Source organism: Strongylocentrotus purpuratus, unplaced genomic scaffold (assembly GCF_000002235.5).
Source record: "Strongylocentrotus purpuratus isolate Spur 01 unplaced genomic scaffold, Spur_5.0 spur5_scaffold_6, whole genome shotgun sequence".
NCBI lineage: Eukaryota > Metazoa > Echinodermata > Echinoidea > Camarodonta > Strongylocentrotidae > Strongylocentrotus > Strongylocentrotus purpuratus.
Window position 1 is genome coordinate 60,880,560 of NW_022145612.1, and position 12,285 is coordinate 60,892,844.

The window sequence follows — 12,285 nt, forward strand, 5'->3', positions numbered from 1 at the left end:
AACAGAGATGATGCGTCCGTTCAGTGGTTCATAAATAACAATCCAGGTAACATGTTACTCTCTACATACCTTATCAGAATACATGTTTTGATTCCAAACAGTACTAGATGGGTTTGGTAAAAACACACACAGGTGATCCGACATTCGGTCCATGCAGCGACCTGTTCGTCAAATATGGAGGGTAATGCAGACACCTCACCAGACCTACACCAGCTACACCAAGTGCAAACGAATAAACAATAAAATTACCCCTAATTATGGCGCTCCAAAGTGGTCGGTTTGGAGTCAGTGACAGTGCCTGAAGTTGTTTTGGTTATAGCATTAAGTCCAGATGTAAAGTGATAAATTCGTCTAGTATGCCAACATTTACTGAGGATGAATTGACGTCGTTGCATCTGACATACTCTCACAATCATTGCGTTTTAGTTTTGAGAGAAATGCTAAGTTTGGTTTTGTTTCTTTGAGGAAAGTTCTTGTAAAAGTGTGAAAGGCGTTTTGGAGCATTTCTCAATGTTTTTATCCCAATAAAGCAGTGTCCAATGAAAAAAAAAAAAATTGGATTTGAAGTGTATCCATGCATCGAATATGACTAGAAATAATGGGTCAGAGTCTAATGCTAAATGATGTGTGGTCCCAAGTACCCATGTCTGTGGTCATTGATTTTAATGTTTGTGATTTTAGTAAATCTGTCATAATTTTTGATGATCCCAAAATTAATGCCGCACAATAGTTGTTTCTTTTTACAACATTTTAACCGTCCAAAATAACTTCTAGATTGTAATCGCATAACAGGTACTCAACTTTATCTTTAAAGTTTGATGCAAAATCATGATAAACAAATATACCATGCACTGAGAGGCTCTAGTTAAAATTATGGATCGATGTGGCAGGAATAGCACTATTTTCTGAGGGGCGTAGCCCCGAAGACAATAGTGCTATTTCTGTCGCCGAGGAATCCATAATTTCACTAGTGGCTAAAATAGTGCATGATATATTTGTTTTATATTTTCAAACCAACCTTCAGATAAATAATAATGATAATAATGTTTCCTGTCACTGAAGTAGTGAAGAGTGCAGTGAGAGCAGCACAGTTCCGCGACCGCGACCGATAACACGTTGATCTTGATCGATCGCATATATATATATATGACGTCATCTATGGTATAGTGCCATGGTATATTGCACTATACCGTGGATGACGTCACGGTTACATCATAGCAATGTTATGTTTGGCCACATGATGCTATGTTGACCAATCACTGAATTGGATTTCATTGATCAAAAATATGATACCTTTTATAGTACCGGGAAATTAATTGAACCATTATACTATGCCACTGCCCCTCACCATGGATGACGTCACGGTTACATCATAGCAATGTTATGTTCGGCCACATGATGCTATGTTGACCAATCACTAAACAGGATTTCATTGATCAAAAATATGATAACTTTTATAGTACCGGGAAATTAATTGAACCATAATACTATTCCCATTGCCCCTCATAATGATTAGTGTTGTATATAACAAATTGTCGTTTCCAATCTGACTTTAAAAGTCATACAATCCTTTTAATTTCTCTCTTGTTATTCGCAGTGAGAAACCTTGTGGAAGGAGTGCGTATCGAAACTTCTGGACTAGTCTTACACTTTGACGCCATAGAGGATAGTTACTCTGCAGTTTACTCGTGCGAGGCCAGGGTCAATGATGAGGAGGGAGAGCAAGTCATCAGAGCAAACTTCCAACTACGTAAGTGGCTTGGTGGAACCATAGCGAATAAAGACAGATAGTTGTGATACGATGCACGGTCATAGGTTAAATTTAAGTCCCGAATAGACAGGTTCGTAGTTCGCTTTGTTACATATGACCCCCAAATATCCACATATTGTTTTACACATGGACACGTCCCACTGTGTGCATTTCGGAATAATCACTGCTAGCGTGATGGAGGTGGTTCTAGGACACCTACCCCCTGGACATCCACCCCCGGACAACCACCCCAGTCAACTACCCTCTAGGACGAATACCCCCGAGACAACTACCAGCGGGCAACTATCCCCCAGACAAGTACCCCTAGAACAACTACCCCCGAGGACAACTACCCCTAGGACAAGTTGTTCTGGGGTAGTTGTCCTAGGGGGTGGTTGCCCTAGGGGGTAGTTGTCCTAGGGGGTAGTTGTCCTAGAGGGTAGTTGACTGGGGTTGGTTATCCGGGATGGAGGTCCAGGGAGTAGGTGTCCGGATACGATGGATGTGCTTAATGAATGCCCTTTGTTTGCTCCCTGAAAAAATACTTACACCTGTGTATCAGAGAGTGTGCTTTCGGTGAATAAATGAATAATGATTTGCATGACTTTCATCGGCACGAATCCAGTATTCATCTCGATGGGTTATACTATTTTACTTTTAGAACAAATGAACTTTATCTGCCCATGCGCAGATTGTATCTACTAGTTCCCTCTCGCATACAATCTCTATGGGATGGAACTATGTTGAGACTCCATGCATTAAAGCACTGACCGATCAGATACAATCTTCTCTCCTAAGCTAAGCAGGGAAATAAAGATCAAATTGTATGTTAGCCTCTAATTACTGTATATTTCTCTTTTTTGTATTCAGAGGTTACTGGAGCTTGATGATGTTCAGTCCAACCCAACTCGACAATGCAATAATCATGGTTGAAAGGAGAGATGTTGTGTTTTCTGTACTTCTTAAAATTGAGCCAGGAGCGTCAATGTTGAGAGAAACTACGAATTAAATTTTTTTTTTTCTCATCCTGTCTTCCAATGATTTTGAATAGTAAGAACGTTCGATTTATTCTCAAAATAGTTGTTTTTGTATTAAAACAACACTATTATTGATCATCTTTTTTTTACAAAATATGACAATATCATAATCAAAACCTCTGAATTGCGATTTAGATTTCTTTTTGTTTGTTTTAATGAATGAAATGCAGTGCATTGTTTTACTAGTGTCATATGTAATGTAATAAAATATACTGGTAAAGTGATACATGATGACACTGCGCGCCTATTTACATATGACAGGCTATATATATATATATATATATGCAATATATATATATATATATATATATATATATATATAAATTGAATTGAATTGAATATATATGTCTATATTTTACTAAAGACTTCATTAGAGGGACATTTGGAGTGAAAAAAATGATTCATTAAGTAGACATTGTAACTAGGAGGACAATTTGGTGTCCTCTTAACGTTTTTTACGTTTTATTTCTCATAGAAGGCCCATTTTTTTTAATCTCTCTATATATGTAATTGTACTAAAGGCGTCAATGGAGGGACATTTGGAGTGAAAAAATGAGTCATTAAGTAGACATAAGGGTAAGAGTTAGGGTTAGTATTTTTGTGATGTAGGGTTATACACAGTGCGTCCCAGAAAAAAACGAAACCGAGAATTATCGATGTTTTATCATAACTTAATCACAATTATAATTCATAAATGACACATATCTAAAAATCTTAGGTCCTCCTCTTTCATTTGATGCGAATCATATAATACATATTCTACGCATAAGTGATTAAAATGAATTTGAAGAGAGGAAACCAAAAAGTCATTTGGCGGACGGTATTTGAATTTCAAAGAGAAAATCACATTTCTAGAAAGTTGTGTTCTGTCCTTTCATACAGGGGCGTAAATCCCGGGGGGATGGGGGGGGGGGGGGGCTGCATCCCCCCTGGCTTGAAGTAGGGGGGATGGCCTGTACAATCATCCCCCTGATATTACCAAAAAAAAAAGAGAAAAAAAAGGAAGAAGAAGAAGAAGAAGAAAAATGTGATTGTTTCAATTTCAGCATAATGCATGAGAAATTAGTTATTTTTAATGTATGTATAACTGTATAGCCTACACGTATACAGTATGTCACTATCATTAAGAATAGTTGCGCGACGTGCGCGAACAAGCACTTCATAAACTTCAGAATAATTGTTCGTTATTTTGCAAGGTATTATTATTCCCCAGACGTAAAGTGCGCCAGCGCGCGAGCGCTTAAAAAGTGCAATCATGTAGTAGATGCCCGGCTCCCCCTCCCCCACTAAGTGTTATTTAGGGTACGCGTACGCTCGTTCCCTCCCTTTGAAAGCACCCCCCACCCTATCTCAGGACTGCCAACATTTCTGAATCCCCCTTTCGCCGGCTTTTCGCTGGCTTTTCCTACCTTGGAGACCCCTCCCCCCAAAAAAAAAAAAAAAAAATCCGGAACACTGCTAAATGTACCACACCCCCCCCCCACACACACACAATTTCAGGTGAGCTCTAGTCGATCAAGGGGGACTGGGGGCCAATGCTTTTACTTTTCAAAATGAAATAATCCTGAATGAGCTTTCAAAGCTAGCAGGAATTTTAGGAATTTGATCCCGGGATTTGATCAATTTTTCTATGATATTCAAGATATTTTATAACCTCCTTTTTACATTTCTCAGGAGTCCAAAGAGTGAGAGAAAAAAACCCTCCCCCTTTTTAAAGAAATTAAAAGTCGAGAACGGTACGACGAATCGACTTCTTTCTCTAATTATTTAATGAAACGTAAAAGCTTCCGCGCTTCGCGCGGGCGGGGGAAGGGAAAAACTGAATTCAGATGAGGATTAAAAGTCGAGAACGGTACAACGAATCGTCTTCTTTCTCTAATGATTTAATGAAACGTAAAAGCTTCCGCGCTTCGCGCGGGGGGGGGGGGGGGAAAGGGAAAAACTGAATTCAGGTAAGGATTAAAAGTCGAGAACGGTACAACGAATCGTCTTCTTTCTCTAATTCTTCAATGAAACGTAAAGAGCTTCCGCGCTTCGCGCGGGAGAGGAGGGGGAACTGAATTCAGACGAGGATTAAGAGTCGAGAACGGAACAACGAATCGTCTTCTTTCTCTAATTTAATGAAACGTAAAAGCTTCCTCGCTTCGCGCGGAGGGGGGGGGGGGGGGCTGAATTCAGACGAGGATTAAGATTCGAGAACGGTACAACGAATCGTCATCTTTCTCCAATGATTTTATGAAACGTAAAAGCTTCCGCGCTTCGCGCAGGAGGGGGGAAGGGAAAAACTGAATTCAGATGAGGATTAAAAGTCGAGTACGGTACAACGAATCGTCTTCTTTCCCTAATGATTTAATGAAACGTAAAAGCTTCCGCGCTTCGCGCGGGAGTGGAGGGGGGAACTGAATTCAGACGAGGATAAAGAGTCGAGAACGGAACAACAAATCGTCTTCTTTCTCTAAAGATTTTATGAAACGTAAAAGCTTCCGCGCTTCGCGCAGGAGGGGGGAAGGGATAGACTGAATTCAGATGAGGATTAAAAGTCGAGAACGGTACAACGAATCGTCTTCTTTCCCTAATGAATTAATGAAACGTAAAAGCTTCCTCGCTTCGCGCGGAGGGGGGGGGGGGGGAACTGAATTCAGACGAGGATTATTTTCGAGAACGGTACAACGAATCGTCTTCTTTCTCTAATGATTTTTATGAAACGTAAAAGCTTCCGCGCTTCGCGCAGGAGGGGGGAAGGGAAAAAACTGAATTCAGATGAGGATTAAAAGTCGAGTACGGTACAACGAATCGTCTTCTTTCCCTAATGAATTAATGAAACATAAAAGCATCGTGGAGGGGGAACTGAATTCAGACGAGGATTAAGAGTCGAGAACGGAACAATGAATCGTCTTCTTTCTCTAAAAATTTAATGAAACGTAAAAGCTTCCTCGCTTCGCGCGGAGGGGGGGGGGGACTGAATTCAGACGAGGATTTTTTTCGAGAACGGTACAACGAATCGTCTTCTTCTTTCTCTAATATTGTTTGTTGTTTGTTCGTTTGTGTGTGTGTGTGCGTGTGTGCGTGTGTGTGTGCGTTTGTGTGTGTGTGTGTTGTGTGTGTTTATGCGTGCGCGATCGCGCGCGCTGGCGTAAATTAGTGTGGGCGTGTGCTCGGGCGAGTATTGTGATGGCTATCGCCGATCATCCCCCCCCCCCCCCCCACTCCTCGGTACGGATTTACGCCCCTGCTTTCATATGACACCTCGGTCAAGAAAAATGAGCTAAGAATTACAGAGTTCTGTTTGTTTAAAGTAGTGCTTGCATTTCCATAATTGTATTAAACGAATTCGTTTTCGCTGGATGCCTACCGTAGCAACAAACGAAATTAACAAAAGACTTAACTCCGTTTCGTTAACAACCAGCCGTAGACGAAAGTCTTCATGCATAGTGTGTTTGGTTGGATGGGGTTAAAACTGATTTTATTTTTGTTCTATGTAATGAAAAGTGTTTTCAATTCATCTCGAGGAAAAACGACTGTATTTTATTTCTAAGATTGATTTGTATTGTTTGGAATCAATAAAAAAACCTTTGAAAACAAAAAGTTTGGTGTGTGTATGTGTGTGTGTGTATGAGATAGAAAGATAGAGAGATAGAGAGAGATGGAGAGAGAGAAAGAGAGAGAGAGAGAGAGAGAGAGAGAGAGAGATGAAAAGGGGGGGGGGGGGTTGTATGAACGAGAATGACACGGTAATTTTTCTTTACATTATGATGATATACAGATTCCATTAAACCAACTGAAGTACTTGAGGATTTATTAAGAACCAGCTCCGCTCTCCATAGAATGAACACAAGATAATAATCATGAGCTCAAACCACTACCTATTTTCTAGTGTAAAAATATATGGCACCATTGATATACGTTCATAGATTTATCTGAAACAACGGGGGACAATTAAGATATTCATGCGTGGGTCGTTCGCGAAATAGGCAACTTGGCGATCACTACATGGAGTGGTCAAGTGTGACGTCATCAACAACTATTCCTAGTTTCCAAATTTGAACTTGATTTTTTGAAAGAGCATCAAAAATAATGTCCAAATTTCGAAAAACCAATTAAATATGTTAAGTATTGGCTGAGATATGACCATCCGAAGAAAAAGATTTCAATTGGAAATCATTGTTACTTTGCTCTGGTTCGTTATGTTATGAACCAGAGTAACATAACAGTGATTTCCTATTGACCTCTTTTTATTGGGATGGTCATATCTCCGCCAATAACTGTATGGGCTAAGTCCACTCCAAAAATAATTTGCTTTTAATAGATGCAGAAAAACAAAAGAAACAGAACCCCGCAAATTGAGTAAAATCGATGTTGTATGATTTGTATTATATTGCGTGCATGACATTTCACAAAATCTTTTATGAACTTTGAAGAATTGATACTATTTTCTGAATATTGTATATTTATAATCATTGATTTTTACATCAATAGTTTATAAAAACTCACATTTTGCATGATTTAACTGAACAAAATTACTCTATATTAGTGCATCCACATAAAAACATATTACTTTCGATATAGCTTGGATGCTGGTGTGAGGAAATACCGTTTTAGGGGGATTGAATTGGAAACTTATATTATCAATATAAAGAAAACAATTCGTGGATAGTGAGGAAATGACGTCACAGACTCATGAGTGAGGCGCTAATTTGTCTTGTGATTTTCAAAGTTTGTGCATGTCATCAAAAATTCATAACTTTCTTATTAATTATCCAATTTTTACATATGGCTCCGTTTAGTCTCATTTCACAAAGCCCCTATCGTCAGAGCATGGTCAGATACAGTACAAAATTGTCAATGATAAATTTAGTTAACACTTTGAGGAATTCAATGGATGAGGGAAGAATCACACTTGGGATATTTGTAGACTAAAAGAAAGCATTTGATACAATTAATCATGATATTTTATACAGCAAACTTTCACACTATGGAATACGAGGAATAGCATTACAGTGGTTTAAGGACTATTTTTATAGAAGATTTCAATTTGTACAGTACGGAAATGTAACATCTCCCATGCTGCCTTTAACATGTGGTGTACCGCAAGGCTCTGTCCTAGGCCCAACGCTTTTCCTACTTTATATTAATGATATGCCATTTGCTACACGTTACTTTAACTTTCGACTCTTTGCGGATGACTCAAACTTATTCCATACATTTCCTGAAGGGCAAAAGAAATTGATATGACTGAAGTGAACACAAATCTTCAAATTGTTTCAGACTGGTGTAATGCTAATAAACTGACAATTAATTTACAAAAGACGAGTTATATGCTAATAAGAAACCAGAGACGGCAGATTAATGTTCAAGGGCAACTGGCTATATCAGAAGCTGAAATAATAGAAGTTGATTCTTCGCTCTTTGTTGGGATAAAGATTGATAAACACTTGACTTGGAAACCCCACATACAAATGGTTAATAAATGCATCAGACAAAAAGTAGGAATCCTCTTCCGCTTACGGCATTTTGTGCCTAGAAATATCCTAGTGTTGTTGTATAAAACCTTTATTCAACCTCATATATCATACGGAATTGAAGTGTGGGGGAGCACTTACAAGTCTCACTTAAATTGCATACTGTATACACAGAAGATGGCCATACGGACAATCACATTTAGCCATTTTATGAGTCGTTCAGCACCATTGTTTTACGACTTGAAAATCTTAGATATTAACAAGTTCTATGAGTTGTCTCTATGTACATTTATGTATGACCTAGTACATAATAATTTACCTCACTGTTTGACGGATTATTGTGATAAAATTGAGCATAGATACAATACAAGAAAAAGAGAAAAGGGCCATCTACGTATACCACTGTATAAAACAACACAAGGCAAATTTTCAGTAACTTGTGTAGGAACCCGATTATGGAATGAACTTCCCGATGAAATCAAAAACAAAGGGTCTAGAAACACTTTTCGTAAACATCTCAACGATTACTTGATGAATAAGTGATTGAATTATGCAAGTACACATGTATATATTGTAAATAATCTCCATATTACATTTTTGTTGTTTTTTTTTGTCAAAAAAATGCAATTTTTTGTATAAATAATCTGTAGATACATGTATCTATGACTTTTTAACCTGGTATATCCTCTTCATAATTATATTTGGAGTGTAGAAATTGTGCTACGGTATTACTCAACATGTATACTTCTACTGTCAAGTTTTATTTTTTGATAATGATATTTTTATTTTTGCCAAGTGTGTGCTAAGAACAGGGGCCAGACTCGACTAGCACATGTGCTATTATTTGGCTCCTTTTCATCACCTTCTATATTCTATGAGAAAAGACATATGTCTAGCATATCAATACTTTGTTAGGTTTTTCTTTAATATGATCTATAATATTCATTTATGAACATGTACCATTCACGATGTATTCAAATGTTTAATCACTGATGTTATTGATGATGAATAAATAAAATCAAATCAAATCAAATCAAATCAGATTCAGCAGCCTAACATGTTAGCCTATGGACGTTTTTTAAAAAAATCGTTAAAAATTCATTTTTTGTTTAAACGAAAAGCACATCCACCCCGACGTACGTTATCACTAGCTCTTTCATTGGAGCCCTCATGTCTCATTGACTTTTGAAAGTTCACCCACCGTAATTTTTCAAAATAGGTTGCAAGCTCGTCATTGCCTATAATACACATGTGAAACAAGTCTAACTTTGGACTCAGTTTACCAAGCGATTTGAAGATTATAGGTCGAGCACACGAAACATAAAAAGCATGAATTATCATAGATCACTTCTGCCTATTTCGTTTTGTCCATCTCATCCAACCCCCCACCGTAATTTTTCCATTTAGTAAAAGCAAACATTTTGCCGAGTTTAGCAAAAACATGAATATTCATGAACGGTCAGACAATACAGCCTTTTAGTACGTAACGTATAGTGAATGGGAATGTGCGATGATCCGTGTAGGAGGTAGAGGTCAGTGGTTTGTGCTGGCAATGTTCACGCGAGCGAAAATGAGACAATCGGAGCAATATGTCAAACTTTTTTTGATTGGTTTGTCTGATTTTTCTGCTTCTATTAAAAGGAAGTTATTTTTGGAGTGGACTTGCCCATATTCAATTGGTTTTCGACATTTGGACATTATTTTTAATGCTGTTTCGGAAAATGGGGTTCAAATTGAGAAATTCTAAAAATAGATTTTATGATTTCACAGCTTCGGTACTCTATAACACTGAGCCAGCGGGTATAATGCTCCCGTGCGCACGCCTGCATGTGCTGCCCTATATAAATCTACGCATGAGCAAATTTAATCATTTAAAAGTATAGAATTTGGCAATACGACACCCATAACTACGAATATAGAAAAAGTTGATGACAATGTGGTATTCATCGACACACACAAACACACGCACACACACACACACACACGCACACGCACACGCACCCCTACACACACACGATATGTAAGTATTGTTGACCAACTTATCGTTGTTACTTGTGCCAAAGTTCTGTAATTCCAAAAAAAAAGTGCTTTTAAAAAAACGATCTATTGGCACATAATTGTAAGAATTAAAAAAATAAATATAGGGACGCTCCCTCAGAAATTCCCTCAATTTAACAAGGATAGAAATGTGCCTCGGTCATTGAAAGATAACAGCTCAGAGTATTGTGTTTGGATCAATTAACGAATAATATACTTTGATAAAGCATTGTCCTCAATTGGTGTTTGGATCATAATAGGTTATATTATTTCCGCTGTGGTGTAGCCAGACAGGGGGCATCGGGAGAACATTTCAAATCGAGGGAGGAGATGCCGGCCATATTTTTTCGCCTATTCATTCGAAAATAACTAATTAGAAAAACAATACTAGTGATAAAAAAAAAATTCTCGCCATTATATAGTCATACAAATATTAGATCGCAGATAATAATTTGCCCACAAAGTTCAGTAGACTCCTAGACGTAGTCTATGCACGCGGGGGGGGGGGGGGGTTGAGGGACGAACCCGGATCTCGTTACACGCATTTCCTTTGCATGGGCACACAGTTCCTCTTTTCGTTTTCGGTAAAAGTGGCATTAAGCTCTGTAACGTTATACTTCGGGTACACACACAGTTCCTCCTTTCGATAGTAAGAGTAATATAATTCTGGAGCATTTCACTTCGAAGATACAGGTAGTTCCCTTTCTTATAAAATTGGTATTCGAATCCGAATCATAGTCATTTTTGAATAGGCAGATCAACCTGTTCGTTATTTCTAAACGCTACCGATCTCTCGACTTCTAGGCAAAGGTAAGTTCACTTTTACCCTGGTCATTATCAATCCATGAATATATATGTTTGTAATTTTCATAAAACTTCAAGCTTCTTTTCATGACAAATTGACTTTGTTCATGTAAATGGGAAGAATATTGTATACAGTTTTCTGCCCCATTTTCTAAGCAACAGTGTATAATTGCGGTAGAGGTTTACGGTACACCATGTGTAAAGTCCTAGAAGGACTAAGGAAAGTGGATAGAAAATAGAAGTGAAATAGAAAGGCGAGAAAGTGGAGGTTGGAAGGAAGAGTATCTTTCGGAAGTGAGTATAGTCCTGAAAAGGACTGTAAACCAGAAAGTTGTAGATAGGATGAGAGGTTTGAGTAGAAGACTGGATTGAGTTGGAGAGTTGAGTAGAGTTGCAGAGCAGGAGCAGGAGAGTAGACTCGACGTTTCGGACAGGTTGACTGTCCGTCTTCAGGAGTGAGTGTTCGCTAGTTGTTGTTGTTGTTGCGAATAATGGCGTTTCCATCGTCATTCGATGATTTCCGCCAGGCAATGTGAGAGGGCGTAGTTACTGGTCCTCTCTAAATACTTTTACTGTTGGATCGACGATAGCCTAGTGGCGTTGTGTTGTGCAATTAACAATGTCAGTAAATTGTTAGTAGTTATTTTCTGTATTGTTATTCGGCTTGTTATTTTAAAGAATTCATTAGGAAAGAAAGGATGAAGTGGTTGAATATTAGTTGCGATCAGTTCATTACGTTAGGACGTTAGTTTAAAACCTCTCTCCGTATAATGAAGCAATTTGTACAATTTATACAATGAAGCAATTTATACCGAGGATAGTACCACTGTCACTAATACTAATAGATAATATAGCAAAACGTAACTAATACTCGATTAATACTTAATTAATACACAATTAATGTTTATAGCTGAGCATCACAGTTCATTGTACCTTCCACTGCCTTTTAAAAAAGCTACCACCTTTCCTATATATTCCTCATTTCCTAGTAATTGACCTAGATTTGGATTTGAGTTTTTAGTGCTCTATACATTCTCCTTCGTTGTCTTTCATATTTTGGACATGATAATAAAAAGTGCTCAATTGTTTCTATCGTTTGGCATTCTACACATAATCCAGTGTCGAGTTTTCTAATTAAATATTTATAGTAATTCAGGTTACATTTACCAAGCCTGAATTGGTGGATTAATCTTTCGTC